The sequence below is a fragment of the Prionailurus bengalensis genome, chromosome X (assembly GCF_016509475.1).
Source record: "Prionailurus bengalensis isolate Pbe53 chromosome X, Fcat_Pben_1.1_paternal_pri, whole genome shotgun sequence".
In the NCBI taxonomy this organism is placed as follows: domain Eukaryota; kingdom Metazoa; phylum Chordata; class Mammalia; order Carnivora; family Felidae; genus Prionailurus; species Prionailurus bengalensis.
In genome coordinates this window covers 107,428,829-107,456,009 of record NC_057361.1, presented here as the reverse complement: position 1 = coordinate 107,456,009, position 27,181 = coordinate 107,428,829, and the positions used below count along the sequence as shown (strand labels likewise).

General features: G+C 38.4%; 1 pseudogene; it reads right to left on the bottom strand.

Annotated features, from left to right (window-relative positions):
* Positions 1–25,658, bottom strand: part of LOC122477144 — a 57,841-nt pseudogene extending 32,183 nt beyond the window's left edge.
* Positions 25,659–27,181: the final 1,523 nt, after the last annotated feature.

Sequence of the window (27,181 nt, the reverse complement as noted above, 5' to 3'; positions counted from 1 at the left end):
AAATCTATTAAGTATGTGTAGTCCTGAAACTGAAAAGAGATAACTCAGGAAGATGTTTTCCAGTGACCAAAAGGTATACTAGGAAAGAATGGTGCTACTCTAGATTAGTCTCTGAGTTTGTCAAAATCATTTCTAGGGTATGGCAAAATGAGTTGAATCTTTAGGATCTTATTTTGGGGGGTGCCTCAGTGGCTGCTCATAGAAATAAGGAGGTGAAACTATTCAATGACTCACACAGCAAAAGGTAGAAAGAGGTGCAAGTATATCCAATTGGTGCAAAACCTTGTCACTTCCAACAGTATGCAAAGTTAGGACTAGGCAGGTGGTCAGGAAATAACACTTTCCTGCCTTTTCCCCATCCCTTCTCAGACTGTGCCAACTCTTCACCTTTGAATCATGGGTGTGCTTGTACACATATTTTGATTTGCTTCAGGTCTTACCCATAAGTTGATTGTTCCCTACCTTTTTCTGACCCCCCAAAATGGTCTGGATCATAACAATTTTCTTTCCAGGAGTAATCTGCTGCTTGCTTCATGGGCCTCTCTGGAGCAAAGATGATAAATAGATTTTATATATGGGGCCAATTCTGATTGGATAGTAATGGCTGCATAGGACACTACAAGAAGTCATTTGAGGCCTCATCTGAACAAAGCAGGAAAGAAGGCCATGACTGATCAATGATGTCTGTTCTGTAGGTATGGGATGGAAGATTGACAGCACACACTTCAAAAATGTACTATCCTTGAAGTAGAAGAGAAAGTTATAGATTTCTGCCAAAAACTATCATTATCTGCACCTTGCTAGGTCAACAGGTTAAAACACATGACTACTAAACCCTAATCTTCATGTATTTTCTGGATGTCAGCACCGGATATAAGTTGAGCCTTGATTCTGTCCACAATATCATTTCCTGACTGTAGTTAAAGCTGAGTCCTGGTCCTGGCCACAGATTGAGCCCCAATCTGGCCACAGTTGGCACCTTAACTCCAGACAGCTCTTACACTAATGATCATTGTCAGATGGGTTAAGGCAAACCAGTTCTCACCACTGGACACACAGTTCAAGGCCTGTGCTTTACTAGAGGTGGGTCAGTAGCTGTGCCTTTTGTCTGTGAAGGGCAGTGCATTATTGATATAGCAATATGCCTATCAGTGTTTCTTCTCCAATTATCCAACTGCAGAGAGCACAAATATTTTATTGCCATGATAAGACAGTCTTTTATTTAAAAAAATGGAAAGAAAAAATGAAAGTCAAGTGAAAGAAGTAATTTCCTGTGACTGTGAAAACATAAGCAAATGACAGAACATGATTTTAAATGGGTCTGTGAACATGGCTGCTGGAAGGAAGCTTTCTTGGAAAGGACATATACTGTGAGTGCTGCTGGGTACAGAGCACATTAGGGGGCAAGGAAGCCAAGAACCATGTGCTGGAAGTCAGTTTCTATTAAATTAGTAGACTTCATACAACTACCAATTCTGGTCTGGATAAATGGGATTTTAGAATAATTTCTTAAAAATCATGAAGTGACTTGATAAGGTAGTAATAAAACTGTCAGAGTCTCCACTTTGAAGCGGAGGTATAATAGGGATTTAAAAAGATATCTAAATATTTCAGAATGTGGGCATGGGGGAAATTGAGGAATTAAAGTTCCATTTGATCCCTGTACAGGGGCAGGGAAGGTGTATAAGAATAGCTCTGTCCAATAGAATTTTCTGTAATGAAGGAAACGTTCTGTATCTGCATTGTTCAATATAGTAGCCCCTGGCAACTTATGGCTATTGAGCACTTGAAATGTGGAAAGTGTGACTGAGGAACTTGGTTTTAAATTTTATTTAATTGCAATTAATTTAAAATTAAATAGCCATAGTGGCAACCGTGTTGGACTGCATAACGTAGAATTTAGGTCAGTTGCCAGATCCAAGAGCAAGAAAAGTATAAGGAAAAGAGAAAACCCAGAAAATCCATATGTCTAAACTCAGTTTATACCTCTATTGAGAAGAATAGGCTTTTGTTAGCTTTAGACAGACACTTTACCTTGATTTTAGAGGAGAGCATGCCAGTATTTGTGGAGCATGTATCTCTGTGGACAGTCTAAGGATATGGAAAGTTCAAATTTATTTTTCTTTGCTAATGGGCATTAATGACTTTAATGTAAGTAATGCATTTTGTTTGAAGCAAATAAATTAATATTTCACAAAAGAAATGTAAATAATATTTTGATTAAAGAATTTGCTAATGTTTCTTCTGTGTTTTGGATATAATAACCAGAGTTCCATCTTTATATGGGACATTTATAATTAAGTGAAAGCCAAAAAACTTAATATCTATTTCAATATCATACTGTTGGAGACTTGGACTATAGAATGAAACAGGAAAAAAAATGATATGCCATTAACCAAATCAATGTCTTGAGTATAGTTTGAGTTATGAAGCAGATCTGAGGCTTGATTAGCTTCCATTTATCCTACTGTTCCTTTAATTGTTATAATTTTGAGGTATAGCTCTTGAATTTGCAACTCATTTCCTATGTGCTACCTTTATGCTTTTTAATCTTCCCCCACTTTATCATAGTGCATTCACTCAAATAACTTGAAGAAGTCTACTGTGGCATGTGCATTGATTATAATGGGGTATGGTAAAAGATTAATAGCAGGGCGAGATTATGAAGGGCTTTGAAGCCATGTTGAACTATTTAGACTTTATCCTAGGAACAGTGGGAGTGACATGAGGTTTTTAGAAAACTTAGTTACTGCAGCATGGGGAATGAACTGGAGAGCAAGAGAGGCAAAACCTTGATGAGTTAGAAGGTTAGTGCAATGGTTAAGGTGAAAAGTGATGATGATGACCTAAGGTGATAATTTCAATATAGATCAAAAGAAGTAGACAGATTAAAGAAATATTTAAGAGGTAGCATTTTTAGAACCTGGTGAGTGATTAGATGAAGAAGGATTCATTAGATGAAGAAGGACTCCCCCTGGTTAGCCTCTGCTTTTGCCCTATGCTTTTCCTGAGATAAGATTCATCACTCTGTCATTCATCCCACAAATAAATCCACTTCCATTAATGGACAATGTGCATTTTGCTGAATATGTCATGGGGAAATGGAAGACCTGGTTACACTGAACACCGTAGAGTGAAATTCAATCTGATTCCTTCATTGAACATATCTCTCCCAAAGTCTCTTTCCTATCTAACTCTCCCCAGGTCTTCCCCTCTTCCTGACTTTATTCTTCCTGTCTCAGCTTCTCTGCTGTCTTGCATCCTCCTAGATTCTACTTTACTTCTATCCTCTTTCTTATAGAGAGCAACTTAACTTTTCTCTGAGCTTCTTCAATTTATATCCTCATATGGCAACCCAGGCTTCCATTTTTTTTTGGTATCTTCATCTTTAGAAGGCAGAGGACATTCCATATAATGATCAATATTGCTGATTTTTTTCTTTTCCTTTTAGGCTCCAATATGGCTGGATAGTGCCATTTACTGATCCTGTGTTTATTTAAAATTTTGATATTTTGTTTATCATGTCTTTGCATTATTTTTTATTTTAAAAAAGTTTGCATTGAAGTATTTATCTTGATTCTGAGTCTTTTGCTGCCTTCTTACATTTTGCATCCAAGGGGAATGCCTCACTTGCCCTGGCCTTTGATAACCTGTAGGAATTTTAGACATACATTTTTATTCACTTTATGCAAGTTTAATTTTCCTGAAATACAGGCTTGCTTGAGCCACCCAGTCTGACCTTCTTTCTGTCCATCAGAAGGTGGTATTAGAGCAAAAGTTAGGAATTGACTTTATTCCAGAATACATGAGGTAAATAGTCATATAAGTCAGGGTATGGTTAAGTGGTAAATGTGTGAAACAGTGTTAGACATGTTAGAAGGAAGCAAGATGGGCCAGGGTAAGAGACATCTGGAACTGGAAACTAAACCAATATGTAAGGGAGATCCCCAACTCACTAATGGATTCAGCTCCACATCTAGTACAGGCAACAGGAAGTGATTTAGGTAGACAGCCAGAGTCAGGAAATCCACCAAGGGCACACTTTTCCTGGAGAGGAGGAGGAGAGCAGCACTGCAGAGTTTAGAAGCAGAAAGAATGCAAAAACACAAGAAGATATTTGATGAGATGGAAGCCTGGTGATAGTTGGATTGGGTGGCTTTAAAACTGAAAGAAGGGGAAATGAAAGTTGAGGATAATTAACATTTTTTGCCCTGCATAGTTGGAGCAGGGAAGACCATCAGCTGAACCCCTGAACTGACGTTCTTGCAATTTCCTCCTTGATCAGGAACATGTTGGTCCCAAGCTTGTGGCTCATTCTGCAAATGGCTTTAGCAATAGGGAGTGGCACACAGAGAGGAGAGGAACCAGGCAAGACACTGGAGTTAGGAATGGGAGAATATGTATAATGCCTTCTCTATACTATGCATGTGTAGAAACAGAAAATTTTAAACAGCAATTCTTTGTTGTTGTTGATGATGATGATAAGGTAACTTAAATGTAATATTACTTAGAGAAAAGCATCCAAAATATGCTTTGCTTTTATCACTAGAAAAATGGTTTTCTTCCAAAGTTTAACTCAATGTCTCACCTCCCCCAGTATGCCAGAACCTCAAAGTCTGCAGGGTGTTAGTTATGCATTCAATTCACCTTCTCATATTCATGATGGCTAAATCATTTTTACTTTTATATTGCTTCTTACTGATAGTTTGCCAAATTCACATATGCACAGGAAGAAAGTTGATATTTTCTCTCTGTTAGCATGAGATGCTTTATTGCTGAACTCAATGGCACCACATTAATTCAAAGGGAGAGAGGCCAATGAGATTGGAAATCAAGCCCTTCAATTCTGAATTTCCACATTTATTGCATTTGAGGATGCCAAGGCGTAATGATAAAGCATTCCAGCAGGCAGAACGCACGGTTTTAAACCTATTTACTCTGCTGTAGCTGAATGTCTCTGCATATGACAAATGTTGTGAATAAGTATGTTTCAAGGCCAAAGAGCTCTATGAGAAATCCCATCGTTCTAAAGATCACAAAATCATTTCAGAAATTGAACAATATTACAGAAGCTTAATAGCAGATTTGAATCTTATGTCTCCAACATGTCAAGAGTCATTTAAAGCATCCTGTGGGTGGTTTGTGCACAACAGCCAGTATTCCTGTGCTTTGGAACTTCCAGGAACCAGAACTTAAATTCTTCCAAAAAGGGAATTGTCTCAGTACTCAGCAACAAACTATTTTAGGTTCTCATGGTGGATGAACTCAGGAAGTCAGCCTTTGTTGGTGCAAAAGAGTCATTTTGATGGAACGATGAACCCATCATACAGCTTGAAATTAGGGAATTCACTTCTGGATTTTAGAACCTGAATCCTTTATGTAAACCAGTTACATTTATTACCTTAAAAGCATTTGTCCCTTTTCCAAAAAGGCTTATAACCAAAGCCCTAATAAAATGAGTGCTAAGGAATCCCTGTTGTTTTATATTTGTACACCAGCTCTAAGTTCTGAATTTTCTGGAACAAGATCTTTTTAAAAACTGTCCTCTTAGACCCCTGAACTACTGACACTCCCAAAACATTCCAACATTTTCTCATGCAGACCTCATCTCCCTTACAACTGTTTCCATTCTGAGACAGAACAGAAATCTTTTGTAAGACAGCATGAGACAAAGCTGGTATCAGCCTTGTTTACCATAATTGGGATTTTCAGTTTCCGAAAATAGAAGAAGATCATTGCTTTGGAGCTTCTTTATGTGAGGGGAGCACAGAGAGAAGGTTACCCCAAATTTACTTGGTCTGTCCAGACCTAGCTGTGACCAAAGCAGGCTCACGTTTGAGTATGCTTTTGGGAAGGGGGTAAAATAGGAGGGAAAAATAAGACACTTGGGAAAAGATATGGCCTTCTCTGTATGCTTTAGTGAAGAAATTTGATGCATATTCCTCACATGACTAGTTTCAACCTGAATCTAAATCCACTGATCTGTAAAGCACTCTTTGAATTTGCACTCCTGATTTTTAAATTTACTGATAATAAAGTCTCCCCTGGGCCTCATCAGCTCTTAATTGTTAAAGTATCTCACTGTTGCTGGTATGGTTTGTACAAACCCTAATTGAACTGCTAACATACCTTGAAATCTCAGCAGGATTAATTTTTTCACAGTTTGAGCGATTTTTATCAGATTAATTACTACCTCCTGTAGTCCAATCCCTCACTCTCTGCCAACCCACCTCAAGAACCTATATCTATTTCTGGAGCTCTGAGAAATCTAACTGTCATGATGTATTTAGCTGAAGCTTTTTTTTTTTTTTTTTTTTTTACAAAACTAGGTTTTTCAAACAATCCTTGCTGGGCTAATGGTTGAAAATTGAGATGCTACATGTAAATAGGTACAGTGCTTTCAAGCAAATAGCAAAGTGCTTTTGTTTGGATTTCAGATTTATTACTATGAATAGCTGACTGCATTTAATGTGTGTTATATAAAATTTAACCCACTAGTAGGACTTCCTATAGGTTTACTAGTTTTTTTTCCTTTTATCACCAGATGTGCATGCCTTCTTTCTCTCTTAAAGTGTCCAAACCCTTCTGTATATATTTGGAACCTCCACAGGCTTCTACCATAATATTTTAGCCAGCCCCTATTGTGAATGGCAGAGCCAGGTGTAGGAACCATTAAAGTGTGCATCTATTTATAATTAATAAATAGATAAAAAAACAAATAAATTGGGGAGAAAGGGCTCCTTATGCCAATGATATATGTAGAAGGGGTGGTAGAGCTGGGAAATCATCATTTTGCTGCCCTTATAGTATAGAATGGTTTCGGCAAGAATCATCAACAGATGCTAACTTTGGTGGGGAGGTTTGATGAGGAGCTAGATATATGCATAGTCTCAAAGTGCCTCCTCATAGATTGCTTTGTAGTTATGAAGCGAGAAAGAGTGACTATACAGTGGAAAAACTGGACAATTCCTTGACCAGACAATCAAAATCAAGATCACAGATAGCCTCCAAATGTGATGCTCTGAATAGGACACAGTGCATATGTAGTTTTCGGGCTGAGAATGCATAAACCTGAATGTAATCATAAGGAAACATCAGACAAACCAAAACTGCGGAACAGTCTATAAAATAATTGGCCTCTGCTCTTCAAAAATGTCAGTGTCATAAAGACAAAGAGAGCCTGAGGAACTGTTTGGGATTAAGAGAAACTAAAGAGATATGACAACAAAATGCAAACACGATGCTGGGTTGCTTCCTATACTGGAGGAACCAAAATGCCATAAAGGACATTATTGGGACGATTGATAAAATAAGAAGACGGACAGCAGATAAAAATATTGTAACAATGTTAAATTTCCTGAATTTGACAACTATACTGTGATTATCTAAGAGAATATCTTTGTCCTTAGGAGAGACACAAACTGGAGTATTAGGGGGCAAAGGGGATTGATGTATGTCATCTGCCTTCACATGGTTCTGAAAATAAATACACATATATTGAGTAAATATATATATATAGTTCTATATAAGATATATGAATTAATTATATTTAATAAATTATGTACACACACATGTATGTATGTATATATACATTCTATGCTTTTGGCCACTCTGCTATCTGCATCTGAAAGTTGTGTATATGGCAGGGAGAGAATGAGATTAACCTGGGTAAAAAGTATAAAGGCATTCTCTGTACCATTCTTGCAACTCTTAAGTTTGAAATTATTTTCAAAGAATGATGACCTGTTTCCCTTATATGTATACCTTTTGGATTCCCATCTCCATTCCTTCACTTCTTCACTGACATCACTCCCACAACAATTCTCCCCAATGTGGCAAATCAATTTCTCCAATCCTACCTGGATCAACAGGTTCAGTTCGAACAGGCCCCTTCTCTACATTCCTCCAGCACTGCTGGTGTCAGTATCATTTGACCTGATCTTGTTGATTGGCTTTGTTTTGGGATGTAGACAGCATAATGGCTAAATGCAGAGACTGTGGAATCAGACTGCCTGGGTTCAGGTCCCAGTTCTGCCACTTAAAAGCTGTGTGACCTTGAGCAAATTCCTTACTTTCTATCAATCTTGGTTCCTTTGACAGGAAGCAGCATTGCATGAGGGAGGAAAGAGCACTCACTGGGAGTTCAGAGGCTTGATTCTACTGTAGATTTGTCACAAATGTGTGACCTTGTGGGTCTCAGTTCTCACACATGTAAAATAAAGGCATTGGATGAATAAGTGGTTCTCCACCCAGGTTGACATTAGAATCATCTGGGGAGCTCTAAAATACATATAAAATATATCGGCATCCAACCTCCCCCTCCCCGACCAAAAACTCTGGTAAAAGGTGAATCTTAGGCATTGTAGTTTTTAGAAGGTCTTTGCAACTTTATGATTTCATGAAAAAAGGCTGCTGTGGATTGTTTGTTGTTGTTATTGAGGCCCCTTCTGTCTCACCCACAATGTGTGGCCTAGGGCTTGATCACATGGTAAGGACACACAATGCCAAAGTGTTAACTAAAATAATGATCAGCTAAGATTTTCCTTTTTTCCCCCAGCTAGAAAGAGAGATCTCTGACAATCTCAGCATCTTGACAGAGTGATTATTGCCTCCCAGAATCCCCTACTAGCCATAGGAAATTAACTGTAGGAGTGTATGCCCTTAATGGGAATCTAGCATGTCAATGGGCTATTTCTGTCATTGTGATTTAGTTTAATATTCCAATATGCCCCCGCTGATTTTCATGATACTTAGCAAAAAAAGAAGAAGTGGTGGTTCTCCCTTGGTTCACATTTGACCAATTGCTATGCTTGAGGCAATCACAAAACACCATAGGTGTTGAAAATGATTAGGGACAATTAAGATAGTGCAGCCTCCAAGGAAGAAGCCAGTATCAAGTCTTCGATCTCCCAAATGCACAGGTTGTACGTTCCTGCAGCAGCAATTACCTAAAAATATCTAATACTTAATTACTTTCAAAGTGTCAGTCTTCATAACCGGGTATTAGAATGTTCTAATTGATAGCGCAGCTGCAAACTTCCCTGCCTGACACTGGCATATGGCTTGCAATATTCTTCCACCTTGATCAGTTTTCTTTCTTCATAAAGCTTACCTAGAGATTGCAGATTGCAGGCACGATCTACCTAGGATTGGAATTACTGGACCTTTTTTTTTTTCTCCAATTTCCTGCTTTGAGCAAAAGGGGAAAACACACACACACACACACACACACACACACAAGTAAATGAAAAGAAAAATAAAAAATAGCTCAGCTCAGAGGCTTATGGCAACCAAATTATGTTGTAAAACTTCCTAGTTCCTGTTGCTTTTGCCTTTCATTTTAAGAAAACCCTATACACATGCAATATAGATATCAGCTAGAGTCACTCCTATCATCCTTAGAATCTAAAAAAGATTGGCTGGAACCTCTATCCCAGTGATTGTGAAAAGTCCAAAGCCCTCCACCAGCTGTGAATGCCATTGTACCCACTTGTAGCTCTGAGCGCTTGCCACTTTGAGTCTGTTTTATTTCAGTCTGCTGTACGTGCAGTTTCTGTTCTACAGTATGTTGACTCAAACTCAGAACATAGCTCCTTTCCTTAATTTTCCAAAACCCCACTCACTCAAGGAAAGTGGATGTGGCAGATTTTAATGAAGCTTGGGTAATATGGAGGGATTTTTACCACAGGCATGCAAATGACTTCAAATGGAGTGGTAGCTATTCTTGTCCTTCAAAGTCCCTTAGCCCAAGCTCTAGCCTCCTACCACATTGCTTAGTCTCCTTGATCTTTCTTCATGGCTTCTTCCCTTTTCTTTACTTTTTGTTCCTGCCAATTCAGGAAGAATATACAGGTATTGCAAGTTTTCTTGAGCAGAGCAATTGGGCTCTCTAGTGCCAATTCCAAAACTTAATTCTGGGCCTCCCTTTGTGTACCCACAGCTGTAAATTTACTGCCTAAAAGGGCCCATCTGATTGGGTTTGTTTTCTAGTATATACATAAAATGTGTGTATGTATGCATGTGTATGCATAGATACATATGCACACATATATATTTCTAAATTTATAAAACTTATAGCATATATCAATTAAAACTTAATCTTTTATTTGGCAACAATATTTCCTATAAAACAGCCTCTTAACTCATGTGCAGGGCTCTAGGGTCTTTCTAGTCCTAATTAAGTCTCTGTACAGCTGTCAAATGAACCTTCCAGAAACTTTTTTCATCATGTTATTTCTCTGCATACCACCCTTCATTAATATGATGATCTAGTGAATATTTAGAGATTAGTGGTTGATAATGATTATTTATTTCTAGAAACTTATCCATTTTATCAGGAAGTTTTAATGTCTTGAATTAGAGGAATGAGTAAAAACCTACATGATGTGCTTAAACAGATTCTGGAATATAATAAGGGCTAGTAAAGGTTAGTGACTAATATTGTTGTTGTTGTTACATTATTATTGGGATTTTGGGTGTGGTGGTATAGAGGAGGGTATAGACAAGGTATGGGGACTTGTTGGTGTGGCTCAAATTCCTATAGTTAAACAGCTTATTTTACCTGTGAGTAATGTCAAAGCTAGGATTCACAAGTAGCTCCTCTGTTGTGTTCATTATCACCCACCAACTTCCCCCAGCCAAGTCAGGAATTACCATTAAGTGAATGTCCACATTCTTCAGCCTTCCATGCAACATGTGGCATGATCAGACTCCTGATCTTTATTTTTCCAAACTTTTATTCCTCTGCATACATATATAATTTTATGTTCTAGTTATACTTGTCTTATTTTTTTTGCTTGTCATATAACTTTACCCTAACATATTATACTTGTTAAGATAACGTTATTTAATTTTTTAAAAGTTTATTTATCTATTTTGAGAGAGACAGAAAACACGAGTAGGGTAGGGGCAGAGAGAGAGAGAGAGAGAGAGAGAGAGAGAGAGAGAGAGAGAGAGAAAGAGACGAGAGAGAGAGAGAGAGAGAGAGAATTCCAATCAGGATCTGTGCTGTCAGCACAGAGCCTGATGTGGGGCTTGATCTCATGAACTGTGAGATCATGACTTGAGCCAAGATCAAGGGGTTATCATCCCTGCTAAGATAACCTTAAGTGAGAGTTTTTATTTGGAACTGAGGAAACTATACTGGGATCTACCTAAGGGGTGGTGGGTGGTAGTTGGGGTTAGGAAATTGGGAATTAAGTTAAGCATTGTTGAAGTCTGCCATCATTATGCATTTCCTATTTTCTAAACAGGGCCATATGGTGATCATCTGCATTACTCTTTACCTTTCATTAAGCATAGGTTCCCCAAACCTACGATTAAAATATTTTCTGAATTACACTGATATCTTACTGTTTCACTGAGCAGGACTGTTTCCCTCTTCTCTGAATTTAACCTCTTAAGTAAGAATAGACAAAGCCAGTGTGGGTGATCTTACCTAGAGTAAGGCAGGGTTCTTCAGAGGCCAGAATCAAGCACAACTCTGTTAGCAGAACCAACAGAGGCAAGGCTCTCCGTGAAGACTTCCAAGCACTGGCAGATGGGAGGTAGAGGATTTGAGCATGCTTCAGTAAGCTAGGTCTCTACCTAAAGTTTGTTCCAAGAACAGTTACATACTGCAAAAGTCTGGCTCATTTGTTGGTCCACACTTTAATGAATAGTATCTATCAAAAACCATGCTACTTGCCCATAACCGGGTTTATTGTTGTCTTCCTGAAACAATTTTTTGGCCATCAAGTCCCCCAACAAATACCATATTGATGACCATATTGTGAAAACACTGTTTTTTGTAAGATGGTAAAATTGGCCCATCTGTTTCTCTCTCTGCTTACTTGTGGACAGGGGAATGGTGAGACACACCCCTCACCATGGTCTGGACACATTTCAATGCATTATGCCAGCCAGAGAATCTCACCTCATTTACTTCTGGATATTGTTTCCTTTCACAAGGAGAAGAACACAGACTGCTTTGGGAAAAGATCATAGTCCTGTCATGGATTTCTCTGACCAGATCCAGCTGAGTGGAGGAGTAGAGGATAGGGAAGTCTGGATTCTGAAGAAAAAAAAGATGGCTGGGGCTGGTATACAACACCAATATCAGTGTCTGAATGTCTTAAAGGGATTGGAGGGGGAAGGTATGGAACCTGAAGAGCTTAGATCATACTGTTTACATCTGTCCATGCACTAAAGTTTCAGTCAGTAATAGTGTTCTCAGTTTTTGCCTCTCCCTTATCCTCACCCAATGTATGAAGCAGTTTCTTCACTTGTATTAATACCTTGCCCTGGAAATCCCACAGGCTTCTTGTGAGACTCTAAGTGGTAATGATTGTGAAGATTTTTGCAAATGGAAAATTGCTGTACAAATGTAGGAACTTGGCTAGAAAACCAAAGAATCTTAAGATTTGATGAGACTTGAAAGGTTACATAGTCCAATCCCTGTCCTATGCTTGAAGAAACCACCATAATTATTATACTTACTTGAATATTTACAAGTATAAGCATTACTTGGGGAGTGAGTTATCCAACAAGCATTTATTGAGCACCCATTATTTTTCAGATGCTGTTCTATGTGCTGTAAGATAAAACAGTGAATGAAGCAGATGAGGCCTCTGCCCTCAAATAGCTTAAACTTGAGTAGGGAGGGCTATTATCATGTAAACAAAATAACATAGATAATTTCTGATAGTAATACATGGCATTCAGGTAATTAAAATAGGAGTATGTGATAGAGCGACTGGGGGGAGCAACCTTAGATTATGTTTTCAGAGACGGATTCTCTGAGGAGGTAATACTTAAACTTAGTTTTTAATGAAAGAAGGAGCCAGACTGCAAAGACCAAGTGGAAGAACATTCCAGGTAGAGGATATAGCCCTGGGGTAAGGTATATTTTAGGATCAGTGTGGCTAGTTCAGGTTTTGTGAAGAGGAGAGTACTAAGAGAGGAGACCATAGAGGTAGGCAGAGGCCAGATCATGAAGGGAATTTTAAACAAACAAACAAACAAACAAACATATCATTTATATTTGATTCTAAATGAGATGGGAAGCCATTGGAAGGTTTTAAGCAAGGGAATCACATTATCAGTTTTGAATTTTAATAAGAATCTTCTGGTTGCTGTGTTGAGAAAAAAACAAAGGCACCAAGGGTGGAAACTGTTTAGCCATTAGGGGACTGTGGTAATTGTATATTTGCTCATAAGTATTTGTTTCTTCCTTGCCATGATTTCCTGTAGGCTGAGATATTTTCCTTCTCCTTTAACTTTGGGCTTGGCCATGTGACTTGACTTGGCCAATTAAATTTGAGAAGATGTAACCTATATCCTGTCAGAGCAGAGCTTCAGGTATACTTGTGGTTTGGCTCTGCTGCCCATGATCTTCTGTTCTCCACTATGAGAATTGCATGGATCTTCAGGGTCCTTCTTAGACACATGGAACTAAGTTCATCCCGCTGAAACCCAGCAGAGTTCAGTTGAACTGCAGCCCTCATGTAACTTGAGCAAGAAATATTTATTTTCAAAAGTCTCAGAGATTCTGGGATTGTTTGAGGCTACCAAATACAAAAACAAAACCACAAACCCAAACCCAAAAATGAAGAAAACCCAAAACCAAAAAAACTGGTAGCAGTGGAAACGGTGAGACTTTACATATATATTTTTTATTTATTTTTGTTGTTCATTTAGTTTTGAGAGAGGGACAGAGAGAGATAGAGGGAGACACAGAATCCGAAGCAGGCTCTAGGCTCTGAGCTGTCAGCACAGAGCCTGATGTGAGGCTAGAACTCATGAACCATGAGATCATGACCTGAGCCAAAGTCGGATGTTTAATCGACTGAGCCACCCAGTTGCCCCAGATTTTACATATATTTTGAAGACATAACTAAAAAGACTTGATGATGTTTGCAAGATGTGGGATGAAAGAGAAGGAGAAGAGTCAAGGATGACTTTTGAGCAACCGAGAAAATAGGGCATCCTTTACTGAAATGGGGAAGAATTAGGGAAAAGCTAGTATGAGGGAAACCAGGCGTTCATCTTTGGCCATCTTATGTTTGAAGTGATTATTAGAGATTCATATGTTGATATACTTTTTCTTCCCAACAAATTCTTAATTTATTTATTTGTTTGTTTTATTTTAACCTACAAAAAGAATATTTGGTAGCTTAAAGTACTGGTAAAACCACGAAAGCAAGGGGATTCAGAGGGAAAATTATATTGAAAAAGTCTCGCAGAGGAAAACTGCAATTCAATGCAATTAGTTTTGAGCTTCTTAGTAACCAAAATGAAGAGGCAGAGGCAGTGAGTTATAAAACTCTCATTTTCTGGGGCAATGGTTCTCAATCTTGGCTGCAGAGTGTAATCCTGGAGCTTGGCCAAGCACATTGTAAATGGTGACCCCTGATGCTGCACAACTTAACAGTCCTGTCCAGCACCCGCTTCTAGAAATCCAAATTTAACTGGTCTAGGATGGAGCTGGCATGTAAATATGTTTACTATTAGATGACTCTAATGTGCAGCCAGAGTTGAGAACTATTACTTTTATAGAAGAAAGAGTACCCATTGATATGGAAAGATAAACTTGTTCTTGAGCTCTGATTAAATTTGTCTCAGGCATCTTTGTGTTGGGGTATTGAGCTATGTAATGAATGATGCTATAGACTAGCAATTTCACATGAGATACAGAAGCTTTTCTCCTTTATTGCTTATTATATGTATCCTCAATGAAAGCTGAAGTTGTAAGGTTAAAATTATAGTTGTGTAAAAGCAGAAGCAAGAGTGATAGGGTGCAGCTATGTGGCTTTCTAGTATTAGGTTTAGCAGAGTAATAAATCTTGGAAAATCATGAAGAGGAAAGAGTTAGTGGGATCCTCATGAACACCAGTAGATTCAAGAAGACTTTGCTCAGTTTGTCCATGAAGCCATTCTGGAGTATTTCTCAAGTGTCTGAGTCTTTCAGATGGCTCTTTCCCCCTTAACTGAGGTCTGCCTGTGGTTGGACAGGGAGTGGTTTGTGTTCTCCTTCCCTTTTAGTTTTGTCACTATTGTGCTTTCCCATGCCAAGCAGGTTTTTCCTTTGGGGGAAGACACTTAGGCAGAAATGAAATTAAGAAATAATGTAATGATGATGGCGGCAATTCTTTGCGCAGTCTAAGAGCAGTTGGCTGCTAATTGTGAAGCAGTAATAAGGGGGGCCCTGGGCCATAAGGTTTGCATTAGGAACACCTGTAGTTTTCATTTAACACCATGGATCATTAAACAGCTGCTCAAAATGGCCTTATTAAAACAAACACAGTTGCACTGTTTTATGTGTGTGTTATATTGCAGTGAGCAGATCAGATGAAAACAGAGAGGTCTTGTAAAAAAAAAAAAAGATACCCTAAGTATATTTAAAGGTACTATCACATAAAGGCAATTATAGCTGGGTATTTTTCTGCTTTTGTGAAGTTGAAACTGATTGAACTTGTTGGATTTTGCCTTAAGCTTTTTCACTGGGGCTGAGTGGCATGGAAACTTGATGAGAGTCTTCTTTGGAGGAGGCCCTCATTGAAGTCACTGGTATGCTCTGAAACTGGCCTGTCATGTGTGTTCCTTTCACTGAAGAAAGCAAATGGCACTATCCTCTGTAATGTGAAGATGACCTTCTGGGAAGAAGAGGAGCTCTGGAGTTTTTCTTTCATTGAGGATGTGTTTGTTCTATGTCACCTGTACTTTCACATTGATATCCCCTTACCTGTTTAATTACATGTTTGTAATATTGCTAATTAAAATTAGATGTTGAGTTTGTGCCCAGAGTCAGGGTCCAGACTAAAGCTGGAATGTAGAAGTTTTTTGATTTAAAAATAATTGGTCTTTGGTGGAAATATTTTCTAATTATTTGTCAAAGATAAATTTTAGATGCTTCAGGATGCAAGAGCCTTGAGGATGTAGTCTGGACAGTGACATGCTGGTGTTTTTAGATATATTTTTATGAGAATGACAGTAGAGGATGTATGAGGTGTGTGTGTGTGTGTGAGAGAGAGAGAGAGAGAGAGAGAGAGAGAGAGAGAGAGATTGAGAGTTTGTTCCATCAACATCAAGCTCCACATGTGGGTTAATCTCTTCTATAATTGCATAGATTTATGACAAGTGACACTTTATGTCTTACCCTAATTCTGTGCAGGAAGCCTTTCATAGACATTGTTTGTGGGCTTGATTTCATTAAAGGGCCCCATGTGCCTTCCTGTTTTATAATCACACAGTCAAGTAGTCTTCAGGCTAGAAAAGAGATCTTGGTGAGTCTGGGAACCTGTCCAAGAGTGTAGAGGAGTGGGACAGGGAGGAAAGACTTAGATCTCTCAGTGGTATGAATTACAGTTACCATAAAGAAAAGTAGGTGAATCCTGAGCATATGCATTTGGCTCACAGTTTCCTCCACATATGTGTCTGTCTCTTCTGCTCCTTTGCTGAGGTTCCCTACTTCCCTAATCCATTTCCTGGCTCTGGTATCTATTGCAAAGTTAATCTTTGGTAAAATTGTTAAAGCTAGAAGTTTGTTCATGGTGTTTTTTTGCCATTCCGGCTGACTTCATTCTTTTTGTTTTCCCCTGATGGGCCTGCCTTTCCTACACTCCTACCCTCCCTGACAGGTTCCCAGACACTTTCAACTTTCTTCTATCTCATCTTGTCAAAACCTTCTCTTGAAAAGGATGGAGAACTTCTACAACATGATGAGGAAATGGCCAATGCAGCACAAAGGGCCCATGAAGTAGGGAACCCAACCTTTAGCTGATGAGATGAAGTACTACCATTGGATATTTAGGCATCTTCTAGCTGGAAGTGAAGTTGGGGGCAGGGGTGGGGTGGTACATTTTAGTTCCTTCCTGTTATATTCTGAGATTAAATCACAAGTGAGTGGTAATTTTCGGTGTTCTTCTTTTGCTATACTCAGTTTTGTATCTCTCAGGTGAGAGCCTGGACAGTGATAACCCCTCAATAAATTTTTTTGAATGATTGAATGAATGAATGGGCAGAAGGAACTCCCCCATACCTCCTTACTTCACAGTAGTAGCTCTGCCTACTTACAAACTAGACCCTTTTCATAAACAGCAGTGCCTTCAAGCAGAAGAGTATTGTGCTGCCAAGAGTATGGAGTATTATGTTGTCAACGTATTCTCCAGGTCTTCAGTGTGTTGTCAGGTTTCAGTGTAAGACACTTCTTTGCTGAACATTATGGCCCACAAGATGCATCTGATTCCTCTTTCACAGTTAAAGAAGAATGGGCATAAACAAACGTTCCCTTTCCTTTAAGGAGAAGATGCTTCTCCTTAAGCCTACTTGCAGATATCCTTAATCTAGCGTTGTCAAATCTTTAATCTCTCCTTGTCAATAAAGAATATGATTGATATAGCCCACATCATTTTCAACAGACCTTCTAGGATTCCAGAGACAATGGAAGGAAGAAATCATGTCTATTTCAGTTCTGTTTTATTTACATGGAAACTAATTACTTTCAATTTTTGCCTGTTTCTTCCAGGCCCTGAACCTTTGGCTTCCAGCCAATTTGCATCATTTAAAAAATTTAAAACACACACACAGACACACACACACACATACACACACACACACACACACACCTCCCAGGCAGACCACACCTGGCTCCAAGAGTCTACTTTAGGTTTCTAATCTATGAAGCTTGATTTGGCTAGAGAGATAAGTGCTCAAAAACTCAAACCATTGGCATTCCCTTCTCCATATGTTCCTCATCACTTTTGCTTAAAACTTCTAGGCCATTTGGGAAATCCTAGGTTGACCACTGAGAGAATTCTTGATTCTAGGATTACTAATTAACATCTAGAGAGACACGTAAAGTGTGTGTGTCCCTGAAGAACTTCTTTGATCCTTAATGTATTACAAGCAGGATTGTTTTTAGACAGTGCTCTAGAAAGAAATTTAGTTATTAGCTTATTCATTTTTTACTCATTTCATTCCTGCCATGACCTCAGATGAGCACCTAGGTTACAATGGAGAACCAAGAAATGGGCTTTATGGCCTCAGGCCCCAGGAGTAAGTGTTTATTTTCTTCTGCCTTGGCAGAAGAACTTGAAAAGCATTGTTACTCACTATATAAATTCTCTCTAAACAAGCATGTTTGCCTGAAGTTACTCACTTAAAAAAATAATGTTTGGGGAAGAAAAATAAACATGCAATGCTCCTCATTTGAAATAAAGTGAGAGAAAGTTTCTACTGATAAAAAACCTGATTTATAGCATAACGTTTAGAAAACTATGTTTTGTTTAAGTGTATGTAGTGAATTAACTGTTAAAAATATGGGTAAAGAGATGTCCTGCTATCTCTGGGATGATAGGTGTTTTATGAAGACATTTTTATAATCATAAAAATAATATATATACTATAGAAAATATTGAAAATACAGAAAACTTAAAAAAAAAACAAAGTATATGATTCCACTACTCAGAGACAACTGCTTTTAATACAGGTTTACAGGGGCGCCTGGGTGGCTCAGTCGGTTAAGTGTCCGACTTTGGCTCAGGTCATGATCTCACAGTCCGTGAGTTCGAGCCCCATGTCGGGCTCTGTGCTGACAGCTCAGAGCCTGGAGCCTGCTTTGGATTCTGTGTCTCCCCCTCTCTCTGACCCTCCCCCGTTCATGCTCTGTCTCTCTCTGTCTCAAAAATAAATAAACATTAAAAAAAATTAAAAAAAATACAGGCCTACAACCCTTATCTGATTCTTAGGACCAATTGTGATTTGAAATTCAGAATTCTTCATATTTTTTTTTAAATTTTTTTTCAACGCTTATTAATTTCTGGGACAGAGAGAGACAGAGCATGAACGGGGGAGGGGCAGAGAGAGAGGGAGACACAGAACCGGAAACTGGCTCCAGGCTCTGAGCCATCAGCCCAGAGCCCAACGCGGGGCTCGAACTCCCGGACCGCGAGATCGTGACCTGGCTGAAGTCGGACGCCCAACCGACTGCGCCACTCAGGCGCCCCAGAATTCTTCATATTTTAGTGAGGTAATCCAATATGTGTACCTAACATTCTATGATATCCTCAGTGGAGTGTGGTCAGTGCTCCACAATCAGACATAGTAATATTTCTGCAGAAAATTGTATAAATATTCACTCTAAGAAGGATAGATATAGACTATAAATAATCTCATAATTGTTCATGTCAGATTTTGATGGCAAATGAGTTATGAATATCTTTCCATTTCAGAGCCCTTTGTATTTTGGAATTGGATACAAAGGACCATGGACTTGTATTTTATCACACTATTTAGATAATTTCTAAGCATTTATCGCATGCTAGGTCTTATGGTGGTTTAATGTGCAGAGATTTGTGCTCTTCATACTGATAGAGGCTTGTCTAAGGGATTGGGGTCCAATGCCTTCAAAAGGTGCCTGATAACAAGGAAATGCTGTACATAGTATCTGTCTGTATCTACCCTAGTTGTCAGGCCTTTTAAAGCTTTGGCCTCGGTTTTGTCCAAGGATGTTAACTCACATTCATCCACTTGGATCTGTCATTCCCTGCTGGGATGACCCTATATTTGATCCTAACTCTGCTCCCAATTCTCTTTGGCTCAAAGGCCAGATTGTGGCTGCCTGCCCATGTTTTCCAGGCCAACAGATCCCAGGCTATCCTTGGTTTTGCTTTTGCAAATCTATTTTGGCACTGACATTTCACGGTGACCCTGCCCTGCTCTACTTGGTCAAGTTAAGACAAGCATGACCTGAAAAATGGTATAGAGAAAAAGGTGAAGTTTAAGTGTATGCAGTATTCATTCAATTTGAAGAGATGGCTTGAAAGGCAAGTGTCAGAAATTAAGCAAGTATTAACAGAACACCATGAGTCATTGGTTTGTAACTTGAGGGCTGCCTGTCTCTACCTCTTACTGTGTGCTCTAGATTTCAAAATTCTACCAGATAATGAGTATTTGCAGAAGCAAATGTAAGAGTTCTTTATTTCATGCAAATAAAGACAGGAAATTTGGTGAAATTATATCTAATAAATTAAAAAAATATTGAAAGCCTGCAATTATCTGTGGTAAACAATATGTTATGCTTTCGTTTCTCTGTTCTGAATCTGCCACTGTATTTTTTCTTGTCTAAGGCAGTATTTCAAGCCAGTATTGCTTTTCAATTATGTGTCTCAAGCTACAGTTCCTGCTGACAGTGAGAATGAAAGCACATTTTAGTTATTATGTTTTTCCTTCCCTTCCTCATGGACTCCAAGTGCCTATATGCTAATATATGCTCCAATGACAGGAAGTCCAAATGGAAATCTTATTAGAAAGCTGTGGATATGTAGTTAATGAAATATGTATGATTACAATATTGCAGAACATGTGTAATATTGATGGGGACTCAACTGATATCAATATTTAATAAAGGTTTAATTTAAAATATGGGTACTTGGGGGAGTGGTTGTTTTATACTTTTTGCAAATGTGGCATATATTAATTTCTTGCTGAAAATTTGTGTAGTGGATTCAATTTCCTTCTATAATTTCTCATTTTGAATTTCCCATTTTTGAAATCATACTTCTTTGTGCTGGTCTGGGCTTTGGTATTCCAGAATGCCTGAGGGTTAGAGAAAGACTAATAATATGTTTGGAAGTGTTCTGAAGAAGCTAATTGGCTCATTAATGATTCCCCATGGTCTGTTTTAATTAAAATTTGAACCCACTGTCTGGAAATTTGGGCCTATAATGTAGCTTTATACGTTGTTCTTAAAGAACCTGAATGTTTAGGTGTTGGTTAAAATGATGGATGATACTAGGAGAGGAATTTATGAGGACTGAAATTGTTTGTGTATTTACTAGAGATTGTACTTGAAGATTGGTTGAGCTCTGGCCATTTTTGAATGCCAAGAAAATGACAGTCTATACAGATCATTAATACTGAGCATCGGAGGTTCATAGATAGACAATTGGAAACTGTAAAAATCCTGTCTCCTTGGACTTATAAGATTATTTTATAGTCACTTTTGATTTCAAATAGTTGTCCTTCTGATAATTTATGAAATTTAAAACAAAATCATAATATATTATTTTGTATCTTTTTTCCCAAATGTTTTCACACATACGTGCATTTTCTCCTCACTAAATCCCTTGTGAAAAGAAATCTGTGTACCCATTTTAGAGCTGAGAAAATTAAATCAAAGAAAGGTTAAGTAACTTGCCCTAGATTTAACATGGAGCTAGAAAGTAGCAGAGTGGGAATTGTAAATTAGGTTTATCTGTATAAAAACAGAAATTAAAAACAATGGTTAGTTCATCAGGTGTGAAATATGAAATGATACAAAGCGGGAGAAATAGAAGAAACAGGTTTGAAAAATTGGTTAAAATTTATCTTTGAGAGGGGTGCCTGGGTGGCTCAGTCAGTTGAGTATCTGACTCCTGATTTCAGCTCAGGTAATGATCCCAGGGTCATGGGATCAAGCCCAGTGTCAGGCTCTGTGCTGAGCATGGAGCCTGCATAAGATGCTCTCTCTATCCCTTTGCCCCCTTCCCCGGCTCTCTCTCTTTCTCAAATAAAAAAAAAATATATACGCAAGATTTATTTACCCTTATGGCCTATTTCTCTGTAAAACTGAACCTTGGACCATAATAGAGAATATGGATGACATGGTAAGAGTCATCTCTATGTTGGAGAACCAACTTAAAATGAGCCTCCAACTAATAGCTAGCCATGGGGATCATATCCAGATGTGGAATAGAACAGTTTTGTCTTATGAGCCAGATTAAGTACCTTAAACTGGTTCTGGGAGGATAATTTTGCTACTAACCCATTTGCTTAGAGTGAAAGAGCATAGGTTTCCAATCAAACAGCATACTTACTTGCCTGTAGAGAGAGTGGACTGAACAGAAAAGTTCATGAACAGGTACATTTTTGTTTAGCCTATTTTCTATGTTGTTTGAGGATTGCCCAGAAGGGTAGGCTGTGATGGAGTACCACTCTGGTGGACTCTGGGAAACTAGGGGTGGGATGTAAGTATTAAGTATGCTCAGAAAGGATTCAAAGGTAAGAACTTTATCTTTGATATCAGACTTTGTGGGATGGAAAACTGGCTCTGCCACTCACTATGTAAACTTCCTGAGCCTTATTTTGCTCAGTTGAAAAACAGGGATAATAAGTGCTTGACTAATAGGAATTTTGGGAGGATTGGGTGTGGTTTTTACATATAAATACTTAGAATAGTATTTGGCTCCTAGTAAGACCAACAGGTAACTGTTGGCTATTATTCCTATTATTTCAAGAGCTGACCCAAAGTGGACTATATTATTCTGTAGAAAAGCTTTTTGGGAAGTGTTTTCCTATCTCCAAGAGCCCAACAAATGAGATGACATTTCTTGTGATATTCCAACTGAGTTCTTATATTTATCCCATTTAAAAGAAAAATTTTTTAGAGGCGCCTGGGTGGCTCAGTCAGTTCAGCATCCAACTCTTGATTTGAGATTTGAGCTCAGCTCATGATCTCACAGTTCATGAGTATGAGCCTTGCATTGGGCTCTGTGCTGATAGTGTGAAGCCTGCTTGAGATTCTCTCCCTCTCCTCTCTGTCCCTCTCCTATTCTCTCTCTCAAAATAAACTTAAAAAATTTTTAAGACAAACATTCCAATTCTTTTTTTTAATGTAGTGATTCAGTAATTCCATATCTCACCCCGTTGTCATCACAAGTGCACTCCTTAATCCCCATCACCTATTTAATCCATCTCCTACTTCCTTCCCTTCTTATAACCATCAGTTTATTCTCTATAATTAAGAGCCTGTCTCTTGATTTGTCTCTTTTTTCACCACTTTGCTCATTTGTTTTGTTTATGAAGTTCCACATATGAGTGAAATCATATGGTGTTTGCCTTTCTTGGTCTGGTTTATTTCACTTAGCATTATTCTGTCTAGCTCCATCCATGCTATTGCAAATGGCAACATTTCATTCATTTTATAGTTGAATAATATTCCATCATATATACATGCCACATATTCTTTATCAGTTCCTCTATCAATGGACACTTGGGCTGCTTCCATATCTTGGATATTGTAAATAGTGCTGCTATAAACATAGGGGTGCATGTATCTTTTTCAATTAGTGTTTTTGTATTGTGTGGGTAAATACCCAGTAGTGTGATTGCTGGATTGTAGGGTAATTCTATTTTTAACTTCTTGAGGAACCTCCGTACTGTTTTCCAGAGTGGATGTATTCCCACTAACAGCGAAAGAGGGTTTCTTTTTCTCCACATCCTCACTAACACCTGTTGTTTCTTGTGTTTTTGATTTTAGTTGTCCTGATAACTCATTGTAGTTTTGATTTGCATTTCCCTTATGATGAGTGATATTGAGCATCTTTTCATGTGTCTGTTGGCTATCTGGATGTCTTCTTTGGAGAAATTCTGTTCATGTTTTCTGCCCACTTTTAATTAGATTATTTGTTTTTTTGGATATTGGGTTTTATAAGTTCTTTATATAATTTGTATATGAATTCTTTATTGGATATGTTACTTGCAAATATCTTCTCCCATTCAGTAGGTTGCCTTTTAGTTTTGCTGATTGTTTTCTTTGCTGTGTAGAAGATTTTTACTTTGATGTAATCCCAATAGTTTATTTTGCTTTTGTTTCCCTTGCCTAAGGAGACATATCTAGAAAAGAATTGCTATGGCTGATGTCAAAGAAGTTACTGCCTGTGTTCTTTTCTAGGATTTTTATGGCTTCAGGTCTCACATTTAGGTCTTTAATCCATTTTGAATTTACTTTTGTGTATGGTGTAAGAAAGTGGCCCAGTTCTTTCTTTTGCATGTTGCTATCAAGATTTCCCAACATCATTTGTTAGAGACTGTCTTTTTTCTTTTTTTTTTAAATTTTTTTTCAACGTTTATTTATTTTTGGGACAGAGAGAGACAGAGCATGAACGGGGGAGGGGCAGAGAGAGAGGGAGACACAGAATCGGAAACAGGCCCCAGGCTCTGAGCTGTCAGCACAGAGCCGACGTGGGGCTCGAACTCACGGACTGCGAGATCGTGACCTGGCTGAAGCCGGACGCTTAACCGACTGCGCCACCCAGGCGCCCCGAGACTGTCTTTTTTCCATTGGATATTCTTTCCTGCTTTGTTGAAGATTAATTGACTGTATAGTTGTGGGTTTATTTCTGTGTTTTCTAGTCTGTTCCATTGATCTATGTGTCTATTTTTATGCCACTGTCTTGATCACTACAGCTTTGTATCACAGCTTGAAGTCTGGAATTGTGATGCCTCCAGTGTTGCTTTTCTTTTTCAAGATTGATTTGGTTAATTGGGGTGTTTTTGCAGTTCCATAAAAAATTTAGAATTATTTATTCTAGTTCTGTGAAAAATGCTGTTGGTATTTTGATAGGGATTGTATTAACTGTGTAGATATCCTTGGGTAATATAGACATTTTAACAATATTTGTTCTTCCAATCCGTGAGCATGGAATGTCTTTCCATTTCTTTGTGTCATCTTCAATTTCTTTCATCAGTGTTTTATAGTTTTCAGAGTATAGGTCTTTCACCTCTTTGGTTAGGTTTATTGCTAGGTGTCATTATTTTTGGTGAAGTTGTAAATGGAATTGTTTTCTTAATTTTTCTGCTGCTTCATTATTGGTGTATAGAAATACAACATATTTCTGTACACTGATTTTATATACTGTAACTTTACTGGATTTATCAGTTCTAGCAGTCTTTCAGGTTTTCTATGTATAGTGTCATGACATCTGCAAATAGTTTTACTTCTTCCTAATCTATTTGGATGCCTTTTCTTTCTGTCTGTCTGATTGCTGTGGCTAGGACTTCTATTTATCTTATTTTTAAAGTTCCTTTCCCTGGGGCGCCTGGGTGGCGCAGTCGGTTAAGCGTCTGACTTCAGCCAGGTCACGATCTCGCGGTCCGTGAGTTCGAGCCCCGCGTCGGGCTCTGGGCTGATGGCTCCGAGCCTGGAGCCTGTTTCAGATTCTGTGTCTCCCTCTCTCTCTGCCCCTCCCCCATTCATGCTCTGTCTCTCTCTGTCCCAAAAGTAAATAAAAAACGTTGAAAAGAAAAAATTAAAAAAAAAAAGTTCCTTTCCCTGAGTTTGTATTTGGTTCTAGGACTCCTATTTTAAAAGGTGTCATTTCTGTCCTGGAACTGATGATGAACATGTTCACTAAATATGCCCAAGTATAAGCAGGTTTTCTAGAAGTGCAGTAACATACATTAAGAAGGAAATTGATTAACCAAAGCAGACTTTAATTGACTTGTCCATGTGAGTTTGTCATTTTAATTATTAGGTTTTTAATACCATCAAATCAGTTAATGGCACCGAGAAAACAACTGCTCTTGTCAGAGAGTAAATAATGTATAGTCATTCTAGTGTGAAGGTTATTTTTGTATCACGTTTCATTGTGCTAGCCTGTCTGATTTATGGCTGTAACCAGCCAACCCTGGCTCTGGCCCCTATCTACTCACACAGTAATTTTAAGCCTCTCTCTCTCAAAAAGACACTGCCAAAGTATTTATGGGAGTCCCCAGGGGTTATCTTACATGAGTTCTGAATTAGCCAGACCACCATCACTGCTGCTGATACTGTGCCCCATACTGTCAGTGCTGCTGCCACTGCCTTGCCAGCCTGCTGTATCCTGCTGATTATTCTGGCTATCGACACTCTCAATCCTCATAGAACAATGAGACCTAGGCAATCAACTGCAAAGTCAGAAGGGGCAAATCTTTCTCCTTCCTGCATTATGCTCCCTTTGGGGAATCTCATAGCATGGTTATTTGGGTCCTGAGGTGTTAAAAAGTTTAGTTAGCTCATTTGCCTTTTACTCAGAATCCTAATACCTCAGAACACATATTTGCCCAGTCAGAATAGTTGGGTTGAGATGGATTTAGGCAACAACTATCCTATAACTGTAAACTCTGCTTACCCCTTATTCTCAGCCCCTGTTGCTAAATCTGACTCTGTGCCTTGACGTCTTTTTGCTGGTTGGTGGATTCTTTCCCAAGAGCCCTACAGTCTTTTCAGAAACATATCTTCAGCTAGGTTCTCTTCTCATTCAATAGGAATCCAAGAAGAGATATGGCTGATGTCCTTTATCAGAAGATTTTGTACCAGTACAAATTAATCAGTATAATTGGTTTGTGAGTGGAGAATGGTGAAGAAAGCATAACTTAACTCTACCTGCCTAGATATGAGACCAATTGAGACCCTGCTGTTGAACTATGTTTACATCTCTAATCTGCATGGCTGTGAAATTGCATGGTCTGCAATGTCTTATCCCCCATCTCTGCAAATCCACATCTGCCCATTTTCAAAACCTTTAACAAAGTTTACTTTTTAAAAGAAGACTTCCCCAGTTCACCCCAACTGATTCACAAATTTTTATGCTCCACATTCTATGCTTAAATTTTATGCTGATATAATATGTACTTTCAATATGTTTTAAATGTTCCCTGTTTCCTCACTCAGTAGATATTCCTCAACATCTACTACATGCTGGGAAATGGCAGTGAACAAAACAGACATGATTCCCTGCCTTCATGAACCTGACATCCTAGTGGAAGAGATGACAAAAAATAAACCAACAAGGAAGATAATTTCAGATAGTGATAAAGACTATGCATAAAAGCAAGGCAAAGGGATAGAGGGGAGAGGCAGGCTAATTACTTCACATAGACTGGTCACAGAAGGCTTCTCTGAGGAGGTGACATTTAAACTGAGCCCTAAAAGATGAGGAATCAGTCATGCAAATAGTGCTCCAGGCAGAGAGAACAGCAAGTACAGAATCCCTGAAGCATAAATGATTTTAGTGTGTTCGAAAAACTGAAAGATGTCCTCAATGTGATTGGAGCACCATGAGTATGAGGTTCATTTATCATTTGCTCTGGTTCTGGTTTGCACTTCTCAATTAGACTGTGAATATTGAGGACTAGGATGCAGGGTCCAGGTTGTCTATTCTTTCCCTAGAGTCTATTGTTGTTCTGTTTTTTAACTGGCATGTTTAGACTATATTTAATGTAATTGTTGATATGTTTAGATTTAGGTCTGCCATATTTGTGTTCTGTTTCTCCTGTGTTTTATTCCTCTATTTCTCTCATCCTGCCTTATTTTGAGTTAAACATTTTTACTATTCTACTTTTTATTTTTATTTTTTAAGTTTTATTTTTATTTATTTTGAGAGAGAGATAAAGCACGAGTCGG